Source organism: Pan paniscus, chromosome 2 (assembly GCF_029289425.2).
Source record: "Pan paniscus chromosome 2, NHGRI_mPanPan1-v2.0_pri, whole genome shotgun sequence".
Classification (NCBI taxonomy): Eukaryota; Metazoa; Chordata; class Mammalia; order Primates; family Hominidae; genus Pan; species Pan paniscus.
The window spans coordinates 150,637,087-150,649,988 of record NC_085926.1 but is presented as its reverse complement, the minus strand read 5'-3'; the positions used below and the strand labels follow the sequence as shown (position 1 = coordinate 150,649,988).

At 34.2% G+C, this 12,902-nt stretch overlaps 1 long non-coding RNA gene across 1 annotated transcript in view; it reads right to left on the bottom strand.

Annotated features, from left to right (window-relative positions):
• Positions 1 to 4,252: 4,252 nt before the first annotated feature.
• LOC117979796 (uncharacterized) overlaps positions 4,253 to 12,902 on the bottom strand; it is a 103,179-nt gene continuing 94,529 nt past the window's right edge. Inside the window, exons 5-6 of the long non-coding RNA XR_010111677.1 lie at positions 9,296 to 9,379; positions 4,253 to 8,133 (exon numbers count right to left, since the gene is read on the bottom strand). This is a non-coding gene — a long non-coding RNA (uncharacterized LOC117979796). The remainder of the gene's footprint in view (positions 8,134 to 9,295; positions 9,380 to 12,902) is intronic.

Below are 12,902 nucleotides of genomic sequence, written 5' to 3'. Positions count from 1 at the left end.
CTTGTCATTCTTTCATTCAGCATTTATGGAACATTCATGTTTTTCACCCAAAGGGTATAAGTGTACTTAGCCAGATTTTGTAATCTACATAGAGAACTAGAATGCCACATCTGACATTGAAGGGCTTCCCATTTAAAGTATGAAATTCTGTTCATTCATTTTCAAATATTTATTATGAACCTACTCAATTCAACACTCTTTCAGATGTGTTAAGGATGCAACTTTGAATCAGAGGAACCTGATTTTGCCCTCTCTGAATTTAAAGTTCATTGTAGAGGATGTACACTAAAACCTGAAGGACACAAAGTAACTAATCATGCAGTGATACTGGGCCAGGACATTGCTAGCAAGAGTCTGGCTCTAACGTAGAAATGAGATCTGTATATTTGACTCCAAAAAATGAGTATGGCCTAAACATAGAAAACAATAAAAAATATATTTCTGTTCAGATTGTAGTGGGTGAAACAAAAGATGAGAGGTGGAAGAGAGAATTTTGTGACAGGAAAACTTTCCTAGAAAAAATGTTGTAAAGTGGAAACTCATTAAATGAAGGTGAGTGGAAGTTCATAGGGTAACAGAAGGGAAAGGGCATTCGGACAGGAGCTGCTAGACCCAGGTAGAGAGAGGTATGAGACAGAAGATGCATCTTAGGAAATGCGCATTGGCCTGTATAGCTAGAGTATAGAGTGGTGACAAGTGCAGCAGAGCACCGTGGCAAAGGAGGAGAGGCAGGCATGTCAGTGAGGATTGCTAATGGCTGCAAACAAGAACGCAAACAACATAGGCTTAAATAATTAACAATTTACTTTTCTAAGAAGAAGTTTTATGGTAAGCAGTTATTGAATCTGATCAGTAGCTTAATTACATCAAGAATAAAAGCCATTTTCGAGGCCTTCCCCTCATGGGATCAACATGGCTGTAGCAGCTCCAATCATGTCATCCTAACCCCATGGTAAATGTAGGAAGTAAGAGGTTGCGTGGCACAGAAAAATACCCTTTCTCTTACAGTATTTTTCTAATCAGGGATAAAAATTCTCTTCCAGAAACTCTCCAGAAAACTTCCTCTTCTACCTGGATAACATGCCCACCTCAGATGAAAAATCTAGATTTCCTAAGATCAAGGAACCTTGTTCTGTTAAGTCAAGGTTTTCTTAGCAAGGAAAAAGGAGGTGCAATAAGCATCATGCTGGCACTGATAGTGTCTGCCAGAGCAGAAGCTGACGATGGAGGGCCTCGGAATTTTGTGTGCTGTGATAGGCTTCCTCCTATGGGCAATGGGCCTCTAGTTGAAACCTTAGCTAACAATCACTTAGTGATAGTCACATTTTTGTGTTCCTTTATATTTCCTAATTAAAACATTTTTGCTGCCATTTGTACATGACTTTACTTCTTCCCTACTTTGCCCTTCCTCTTTCTGTGGGTTTTATAGATAAAATCAGTATAGCCTTAATTATGTTATTGTTTTATAATCTAGTACATTTGAATCTAATAAACAAAATCCACCAGAATTGAATTCCTTGCAAGTAGTTTCATAATATAGCTTTAGTCTATTAGGATAGACTTTTCTCTCGGGTCACAAATGTAGACATAAATATCATTTCTATTACCTTATTAATCATTATATAAACCATGAGTCATATATATTAATTTTTCTCTGGTAGGATCACTCTGGTAGGATAATATGGAAAGCATGAAGATTGATGCCTTATTTTGCTTTCATAAACAAAATAGTCAATGACCTGTATTTTTTACTCAACTAAGAAAAAATGCAAAACTAACAAGTTCGTTGATGATGAAAATAGTTTCCCACATTTTATTAGCTTTGCTTTTTTATGCCACATTAAATGAAGGAGTCTAAATAAATTCCCACCTGCTTAAAAAGTTCCTTCCATTTATGCTATAGGCAATTTAGTTTAATGTTTGCTACTTCTGCCCTAAGAAAGAAAAAAGTTAATAAATTATTATTACAAGGAACCATCTACAAATGAATGCATTGTCCATCTGTTATTTGTAACAGTATTTTATTGAAGTATGGTCTATAGAAGAAAACCATGCTTAGTAGCCAAGAGCTGTTATAAATTTGCAAATTAGGGGTTGAATCATGCCCAGGATGAAGTTCTAGCTTGTGGCAGCAACTATAGGAAATGGCTTTGCAATAGTGGGAGAGCAGTAATTGTTCAATTTAGTCCTTTGACAGTTCAGATTCTACCAAGGATTTCTAGAATCTCCTTTAGTAATTCTTCACTCAGAACCCCGTGTTACTAAGGATTTCTTAACTTTCTCAGCATGAGGACTTTTCTCTCAGAAACTTATGTGTTGTTCATTTTGCATCATGTTCATTTAGTATCTATGGTGAGAAAACAGAATGATAAGAAATTAACACATATCTAGAAATATTTAAAAATGTATTTGCTGACTCGGTTAAATGTAATGGTCTGATCATAGGTAATCACATCCTTTCCTTCCCAAACACCACAAAAATTAATTAAAAATAGAAATTTTGTTAATTAATGAGAACAAAGAGAAAAACAGAAAATATAACATCAGAAAAATCCTTACAGTAATATTTTAGAAAGTGGAATAAGATGGAGGAGAGGTAACAGACATAGCAAAGCAGAAAATGACAAAAACTAATTCATCACACAGAGGGGCTTCTAATGGCAAGTGGGCTTTCTTACCTCACAAATCCCCTGAGAGTCTCTGATTGTGGGGAAACAGGTTACCTGGAAAGCAGAAGTCAGTTTAAGACTGAACACTCAGAGACTGTTTGAGAATTTCTTTACCCCTCCACAAATACACACTAAGAGAAAAGTCTAGTCTCTGGAGAAGTTGATTCAGGAAGCAGTGAACACCAAGAAATTGGTTTAGGGTAGAACAAGGTGATTAAATTGTTCTACACACATCCCCTATACTACCCACAGCCCTTTCCTCTGCTCTGTTTCAAGAATACTTATTGCCATGTTTAATTTTTCCTGAAGAAAATTGGAGGATAATCTGTGTAAAAATTGTTTTTGAAAGGCCCCAGATATAGACCTCTAGAGATTTAGGAGTTGCTTGAGATGTATAGGAGTTCACTCTAAGTAAAGTCAACTAGTTGGAACTTGTCCTACACCTCAAGCATCTCCCCCACCACCCAGAGCTTCTAATAAGTGTTTTGTACTTTGATAGTATATACAGATGTTTCCTGAAGAGGTAATGTATGTGATACGAAATCCTTTCTCATGACAAAGAGTGACTAAAATATTTATGAAAATGGGACCCAATTAAAACATATGAACAGGTCAAATAATACATATATAAAACAAGAAGAGGGAACTATTTTTAAAAAGCAATCAGAGAAAAAAGGGCACTGCAAAATAGAGTAAATTACAGTAAAAAATAAATCATTAGAAGTCAGGAAAATCTATAAAGTATGTGGAAAATAAGAACAAAGAAATTATAAATATAGATTAATGTAGGTGGTTCAACATCCAACAAGTACAAATTTTAGAGAGAGAAAGAGAGTATAAAAAGAGGAAAGAAAATGATCAAGATATGATCAAAAATATCTCCAAAGTGTAAGGGCTTATGTCTTTAAGTTAAAAGTTCCCATTGAATTCCCAGAAAAAATTAATGAAATAATATAATATTCAAAGGCATATTATCATGAAGTTTCAGGAGACCGGGGTTTAAAGGGCAGATTTTTTAAAACTCACAACATAAATATTAGACTAGTAACACAAAAAACCAAAAGATAGTATAACAATAGTATTAAAAATTCTGATTGAAAATTATTTTCAGCCTATAATTTTATACCCAAGCAAAGTATAGTATCACTGAAATGTGAGGATTGAATAAAGACATTTTCAGATCTGCAATAATTCACAAAAACATGCTTCCTATTACTCTTTCCTTGGAAGCTACCACGATATATATATAATTCATGAAAAATGAAGTAGTAAATCAGGAACAAGGGAGACAGGGGATTTGAGAAACTTTGTCTTCTATACAAGAGAGGAAAAAAGGGACATTCCAGCATGACTACTGTGACTTAACCCTAAAAACCTAATAGTCTAGATTGAAGCAAGAAGTAAAGATCTGTCAGAGCCAGATCTTCAATTAGAACAAGCAAACAAAACAAAAATGGAACACCAGGGGATTGATAGATGATTTGAAGTAATTGAGCCTTTGGAATAGTGTTGCCTAATGTTTGACATATCTGTGAGAACATTTTCAAAAAAGAATCAGTGATAAATAGGTAAGCATATTTTAAAATAATGAAGTAGTTATTACCTTTAATATAAAAAGTCATGTAATAATAAAAACTTAATAAATATCCACTATTATTTCAGCAGTACATAATTTTTACACATAAAAATGATGTAAAGGCTGGCTAGTGCTTTGGCACAGATGAGAGAAAGCAGCAGTGAGGTTAGTTAAGAGTACAAAAATCCCAATTATCCCCAGTACTCCCAAATACTTCCAGTTTTCTTAACATCCCTATGTTTAGTACAGTAGTTCCATCTCCAACTTTATTCAGATATCCTTTATTAAATCTCTACAATTCTGCTGGGAATTTGGTCTAGTACACAAACAAAGGAAGGATTCTGGATGTCCTGCCAGTTTCTCTTTTTTTAAATTAATTAATTATTTTTTTAAATTGACAAATACAAAGTATATATATTTGTCATTTACAACATGATGCTTTGAAATATGCATACATTGCAGAATGGTTACATTGATCTAATTAACATAAGCATTAACTTTTTTTTAAGTGAAAGCAAGTTTATTAGAGAAGTGAAGAAACAAAAGAATGGCTACTCCATAGACAGAGCAACCTAAACATTAACTTATATATCATTTTTTATGGTAAGAACACTTAAAATCTGTTCTTTTACTAATTTTCCAAGAATACAGTACATTGTTATTAACTATAGTCACCACATTGCATAAAAGAGCTCTTGAACTTATTCCTCCTGTCTATCTGAAATTTTATATTCTTTGACCAGCATCTTTCCAACCACCCCAAAACTCGGTCCCTGGTAACCACCATTCTACTTTCTGCTTCTATAAGTTTAACTTTTTAAGATTCCACCTGTAAATGAGATCATGTGATATTTGTCGTTCTGTATCTGGCTTATTTCACTTAACATAATGTCTTCTAGATTCATACATCTTGTCAAAACAGGATTTCCTTGATTTTTAGGGTTGAACAGTATTTTATTCTGTATATATACTATATTTTCTTTATTCATTCATCTCTTGATGGACATTTTTAGTTTGATTCTTTACCTTGGCTATTGTGAATAATGCTGCAAAGAACATGACAGTGTAGCTATACATACTGATTTGGTTTCCTTTTTGATTCATGATTTAATTTCATACATACCCAGTGGAGGGATTGCTGGATCATATGGTTATTCTATTTCTAATTTTTAAAGGAACCTTCATATTGCTTTCCAATGTGGCTGAAGTAATTTCAGTTACATAGTCTGGTGTACATAGTCTCACCAACACTGTGAGAGAGTCATCTATTCTCCACATTCTCACCAGTACTAGTTATATTTTGTCTATTTGATAATAGCCATTCTAACAAGTGAGAGGTGATATCTCATTGTAGTTTTAGTTTGCATTTTCTTGATGATGAGTGATGTTGAGCATTTATTCATATTCATGATAGCCATTTGTATGTCCTCTTTTGAAAAATGTCTTCAGGTCCTTTTCCTATTCTTAAATCAGGCCATTTGTCTTCCTTATATTATTTCAGTTTTTTATATATTTTGGATATTAACTCCTTATCAGATGTATGGTTTGCATATATTTTCTTCCATTTCATAGGTTATCTTTTTCTCTGTTGCTTGTTTCCTTTGCCATGCAGAAACTTTTTAACTTCCTGTAATCCCATTTGTCTATTTTTGCCTACAGTTTTGAGGTCATATCCAAAAAATTATTGCTCAGACCAATGTTGTAGAGTTTTGTCCATATGCTTTTATCTAGTAGTTGTACAGTTTCAGGTCTTATCTTTAAGTCTTTAAACCATTTTTACATGATTTTTGTATATGGTGTGAGGTGATGGTCTAATTTCATTCTTCTGCATGTGGATATCCAATTGTCTCAACATCATTTATTTAAGAGATTGTCCTTTCCCTATTGTATGTTCTTGGCTCCTTTGTTGAAAAGTCAATTGACTGTAAATGTGTGGGTTTGTTTCTGGGCTCTCTATTCTGTTGCACTGGTCTATGTGTCTGTTTTTAATGCTAATACTATGATCTTTTGATTACTACAGCTTTGTAGGATATTTTGAAGTGAGATAGTGTGTTGCCTCAATCTTTATTCTTTTTGCTCAAGATTTTTTGATTGTTCAAGGCCTTTTGTGGTTCCATAAAAATTTTATAATTGTTTTTTCTATCTATATGAAAAATGTCATTGTAATTCTGATAGAGATTGCATTGAATCTGTAGATTGCTTTCAGTAGTATACACATTTTAACAATAATAATTTTTCTAATCCATGAACATGGTATATCTTTGCATTTATTTATCTTCTTCAATTTCTTTCAATGTCTTATAGTTTTCAGTTTATATGTTTTTCACCTCTTTGGCTAAATTTATACCCAGGTGTTTGTGTGTGTGTGCGCTTGCATGTGCATGCATGTGTAGCTACTATAAATGGGATTGTTTTCATGATTTACTTTTTAGATAGTTTATTGCTAGTGTATAGAAGTGCTACTGATTTTGTATGTTAATTTTGCATCCTGCCACTTTACTGAATTCTATTATTGGTTCAAACAGCTTTTTGGTGGAGTCTTTAGTATTTTCTATATTTCAGGTTATTTCACCTGCAAACAGGGACAATTTAACTTTTTCCTTTCTAATTTGGATACGTTTCATTCATTTCTCTTGTCTAATTGCTCTGGCTACTACTTCCAGTACTATGTTGAATAGAAATGGCAAGAATGGGCATCCTTTTCCTGTTCCTTGTTTGTGTGTGTGTGTGCTTTCATGTGCATGCATGTGTAACTACTATAAATGGGATTGTTTTCATGATTTTACTTTTTAGATAGTTTATTGCTAGTGTATAGAAGTGCTACAGATTTTTCATGTTAATTTTGCAGCCTGACACTTTACTGAATTCTTTTATTAGTTTGAACAGCTTTTTGGTGGAGTCCTTAGGATTTTCCATATATCAGGTTATTTCACTTGCAAACAGGGACAATTTAACTTCCTCCTTTCTAATTTGGATACGTTTCATTTATTTCTCTTGTCTAATTGCTCTGGCTACCACTCCCAGTACTATGTTGAATAGAAATGGCAAGAGTGGGCATCCTTGTCTTGTTCCTGATCTTGGAAGAAACGTTTTCAACTTTTCACCATTGAGTATCATGTTAGCTGTGGGCTTTTCATATATGGCTTTTATTGCATTGAAGTACATTTCTTCTATAGCTAATTTTTTGAGAGCTTTTAATCATAAAAGGATGTTGAATTGTGCTATTTTTTCTGCATTTATTGAGATGATTTTTTTTTTGCCCTTTATTTGTTAATGTGGTATCACATTTATAGATTTGCATAAGCCAAACAATCCTTGCATCCCAGGGATAAGTCCCATTTGATTATCATGAATTGTCTTTTTAATGTGCTCTTGAATTTTGTTTACTAGTATTTTATTGAGAATTTTTGCATCTATGTTCCTCAAGGATATTGTCTGTAATTTCTTTTCCTGTGGTGTTCTTGTCTGGCTTTGATAATAGGGTAATATTGGCTGTGAAAAATAAATTTGAAAGTATTCTCTCTTCTTCAATTTTTGGGAAAAATTGAGAATATTTGGTGCTAATTCTTTAAATATTTGGTAGAATTTAACAGTGAAGCCATCATTTTCTGGGCTTTTCTTTAATGGGAGACATTATATCATATTTATTCAATATTCTTACTCATTATTAGTCTGTGCAGATTTTCTACTTCTTCATAGTTTAGTCTTGGTCAATTGAATTTGTCTAGAAATTTATCCATTTTTTCTAGGTTATCTAATTTGTTGGCATGTAATTGTTCCTAATAGGTTCATGATTCCTTCTGCGGTATCAGTTGCAATGTCTTCTTTATTTATGTGAGTCTTTTCTTTGTTTTGTAGATCTATTATTCTTTTATTTCTCTCTTGCTTCTGTAAAAATAAAAAGGTGAAAGTTGATCAATTTTGTTTATCTTTTTAGAAAAAACAACTCAGTTTTGTGGAACTTTTCTATTGTTTATCTAGTCTCTATTTCATTTATTTCTACTCTGATCCTTGCTATTTCCTTCCTCTTACAAACTTTTTGGGCTTAGTTTGTTCTTTTTCTAGTTCCTTAAGATATAATGTTAGGTCGTTTATTAGAAATCTTTCCTCTTTTGGATGTAATTACTTACTGCTATAAAGTTTTCTCTTGGAACCGATTTTGTTCTGTCCTAGAAGATTTGGTATGTTGTGTGTCAATTTTTGTGTTTCAAAATATTTTAAAATTTCTCTTCTAATTTCTTCTTTGACCCATTGGTCGTTCAGAAGCATGTTATTTAATTTTCATATATTTGTGAATCTTTCAAAATTCCCCTGTTACTGGTTTCTAGTTTTATAGCATTGTGGTCAGAAAATATATTTGATATGATTTCACTTTTTTTACATTTTTACAACTTGTTTTGTGACCTAACATAGTAGCTATCTTGAAGAATGTTTTATGTGCACTTCAGAAAAATGTGCATTCTGCTGCTGTTGGATGGAATGTTCTGTATGTGTCAGTTAGGTCCATTTGACCAAAAGTGTAGTTTAAGTCCAATATTTTCATATTGATTTTCTCTCTAGATGATCTATCTATTGCTGACAGTGAGGTATTAAAGTCTCCTACTATTATTGTATTACAATTTATCTCTTCAGATCTATTAATATTTGCTTTATGTGTTTAGGTACTTCTATATACCTTGCTTCTATATAGCTATATGCTTCTATATACCAGAAGCGTATATATTTATAGTTGTTAAATCCTCTAATGAATTAGTCCTCTTTCATTATGTAATGACTTTCTTTGTCCGATTTTATCATTTTTTTAGTTAAAGTCTATTTTATCTTATGTATCTATATCTACTCCTGCTCTCTTTTGGTTTCCATTTGTGTGGAATATCTTTTTCCATCTCTTCACTTTCATTCTATGTATGTCCTTAAAGGTGAAGTGGGTCTCTTGTGGACAAAATATAATTGAGTCTTGTTTTTTAATTCACTCAGCCACTTTATGTCTTTTGATTGCAGAATTTAATTCATTAACATTCAAGGTAATTATTGATATTGACATACTTACTATTGCCAATTTGCTAGTTATTTTCTGATTGTTTTGTAGATCTATTGTTCTTTTATTTCTCTCTTGCTGCTGTAAAAAAAAAATCTGAAACAATGATACATAAGACACTGGTTATCAGACAACAAAGGGCACTGATCCTTGACAGTCACAAATCAAATAAATTGAGCCCTTATATTGCTCAGCTTACTCTCTAGGGACTTGGCAAGAAGAGAAAAGAAACCCAGGCAGAACCCTGCAGTCTCCCTAAATTGATGAGATGCAATGGCAAGTCCAGGAAGGCCAAAGCGGCTAGAAATTATAAGGCAGAGTACCCAAGATGTGAGAACCCTTCAAGGGTTCATTATACTACTGGTCAATATATGAATGGTAGTTCAGGAAAAGAACCACGTGGAAGAATTCAAGGGAACAACACTCAGAGACCACACAGGGTCAAAACAGAACCCAGGATCAAAACAGTGCCTCTATGCAACAGCCAGACTAGAAAACCTCATAATTTAGAGGGCATTGGCAAGAAGTACTAGCTATGGGGAAAGCTGAGGTGGGAGGCTTTCTTGGGCCCAAGATTTCAAAGCTGCAGTGATCATACCACTGTACTCCAGCCTGGGTGACAAATTGAGACCTTAAGAACAAAAATCTTGCCTCATTGTTGGAGAAATATTATTAGCCTTAGTTCTTCTCTGGTCTAACAATGATTAAAACTAAAGCCCAAAAGGATCAAACTCTTGCCAAATAACCACATGCAGAACAAAAGTCAAGAATATTCACAGGAATATGAAAATATCTAGGCATAAAAGGGTTAAATTCACACTGGCAACTGAACTAAAAAAATTGCAAGACCTGCAAGAAGCATGAAAATATAACTCATGAGAAAAATTGTTCCACTGAAGCTGAATTAAAAATGAAGTGAAATGGTATAATATCACTGCCTTATTTTTATAATATTCTGAGGTATTAGAAATTGAGACTTTTTTTCAGTGGGGTTAATTAAGCATGGAAAAGGAAATGGTGATTAAATGTACAGTAGAAGCATAAAATTTAGTGAAAGTAAAGCTTAAAATCTTTAAGTACTCCTAATTATTTGGTAGAATGCTTGTTTTCTCTCCAAACAATAAGAAGAGGTTGAGAGCAGATTTATTAAAATCTTGAAGTGCATGGTAGTCCTGGTAGGTTGCAGGACTTCAGTATGCTGGCAACTGATTTCTGGATTATACTAGCAAAACCAATCTCATTTTAGAATGGGGAGTTCTTAAGTGTGGCTAGAGAAATAGCATCCAGATTTTGTACCAAGAACCCTCGGGGTGATTTGGGGTCATTTGAAGAGTCTTGAGATTCCACCTGGCCCTAATGAATACTGGACACAATTACATAGTACTAACAGGTATTAAAGTAATCTTCTTTTTCCACCCTCTTCACTTTCCTTTAAGAGGTAACAAAATATAATTGACAATTTTATCTAATCTAGTCTCTGCTCATTACCAGAAAGACATAAATAGTCATAAACCTATTGCTTTGAAACCGATAGATATCCCAACCTCCCCCAGACCCAACTTTGCTTCACTTGTTGGAAACGGTGGTTTTGGAATTAAAACAAACAAATGAACAAGAACAAACAAACAAACAAACAAAAAATCTACTAAGCTTACTGAGGTTTTACATGGGCTTTGACCTTGGCTGTTCTACTATGCTTGCCTGCTCTTGTGGTATTTAACAAGCCACCAACACAATTGCCTTTGTGTGCCCATTAGCATTGACCTATGTAGAAGAGAGTCCCACAGATCCCCTGGCAGTCCATATTAGTGAATAAAGCTCCTTAACAGCTACCCTAAGAGGCCATTTACAACCTGCCCAGGAATGTAAATTAAATGCAAAATAAAGCAAACAAACTTAACCACAGTACAATTTGGTTGATTCATTCATTTAACCAATCCTTAGAGAAGTAATTTTCTTTGACTTTAAATGTTAACTTAGATTTTGGCAAAAACACAGTTTTGTTTGTTTGTTTGTTTGTTTGTTTTTGAAGATTGATTTCTAGCCATGATAACAATAAAAAATGCTGATATTCTGAAGGGCTTACTTAGGTAGCAAATTTAAAAGATTGGATTCAATTGATTATAGCTAAGAAATATTAGCTAATTTTACTAAAATATTGCTAATTTTAGCAAGAACAATCGTCACCTTTCCCAAATGACAGGTAGAACTGTAAGATCTTGACTAGGCCAGGATTAAGGGTCAGTCAGCTGGGCCCTTGCCCAGGGCACTAATCTATAAAGGCACACAGCTGGAGAAAAAAGATTATTTATAGAACTCCTCTCGGTGAGAGTATGAGGCTGAAAGGACTATTTTTTCAAGCTACTTGGAATGGGACAGGTAAGATCCCAAAAGATGTTGCTGAGAAGCCTGGCAAAAAATGAAAACAAGGTTTTTATTTTGCCCAGTGGAGAGGGGTGAAGTCTAAGTTTAGAGACAGAGTGGGATTGACACATGACAATGGATAAAGTACCTCATCTCCCACCAAGTGTCTTTTCTTAGTTTCCTTTCCTACAAAATCCCCATCCTCACCTTTAAACTCTTTTTTTTTTTTTTTTTTTGAGACAGAGTCTCACTCTTTCATCCTGGCTAGAGTGCAGTGGTGTGATCTCAAATCACTGCAACCTCTGCCTCTCGGATTCAAGCGATTCTCCTGCCTCAACCTCAGAGTAGCTGGGATTACAGGTGTGCACCATCACGTCCAGCGAATTTTTTTTTTTCAAGATGGAGTCTCGCTCTGTTGCCTAGGCTGGAGGGCAGTTGTGTGATCTCAGCTCACTGCAAGCTCTGCCTCCTGGGTTCACGCCATTCTCCTGCCTCAGCCTCCCGAGTAGCTGGGACTACAGGCACCCGCCACCACTCCCGGCTAATTTTTCTGTATTTTTTTAGTAGAGATGGGGTTTCACCACGTTAGCCAGGATGGTTCGATCTCCTGACCTCGTGATCCTCCTGCCTCGGCCTCCCAAAGTGCTACAATTAGCTGCCGCACCTGACCCCTCATCTTTAAACTCTATTGAACAAATATTTTTAAAAAATCAGTGTGAGGAGGTACATAATATTTATCTGCATGGTGCACAGTATCATTAAGGCACCACATACCTTGGCCTTTTCTGGGGCTTAAGAACTTTAATCTTGTATCTCTGAAAGACAGAAATACAGATAAGGTAATAGTTATATGACTAGCTCAGATATTGAAATTAATGCATAATACAAAACCATATTTTAGCATAAATAATGCACTACAAGTGCTCAGTATTTACAATAGGTTCATTCTATCTGTCCTAGCATACTTTCTAACTTAACTGATAAGAAGTATTAAAGTGTTATCCTGGGCATTTTATTATTTTGTTTAACTGCTTTTCAGGGTAGATTTGTAAATTGAAAAAATATCTTAGAGGCAGGTAGTCAGCAAAGAAGGTGGCAAAAACAGGGGACTGATTTCTGCAAAAATTTTGGGGAAATATGCTGAAAAATCAATTGACTAGAGTCCTTTAGCGTTAGAGTTCAAGAAGGAATATGTTGTGTTACAACAGGTAGTAGGATCTATACATATGCTTATTCTTCCATTTAACATATAATA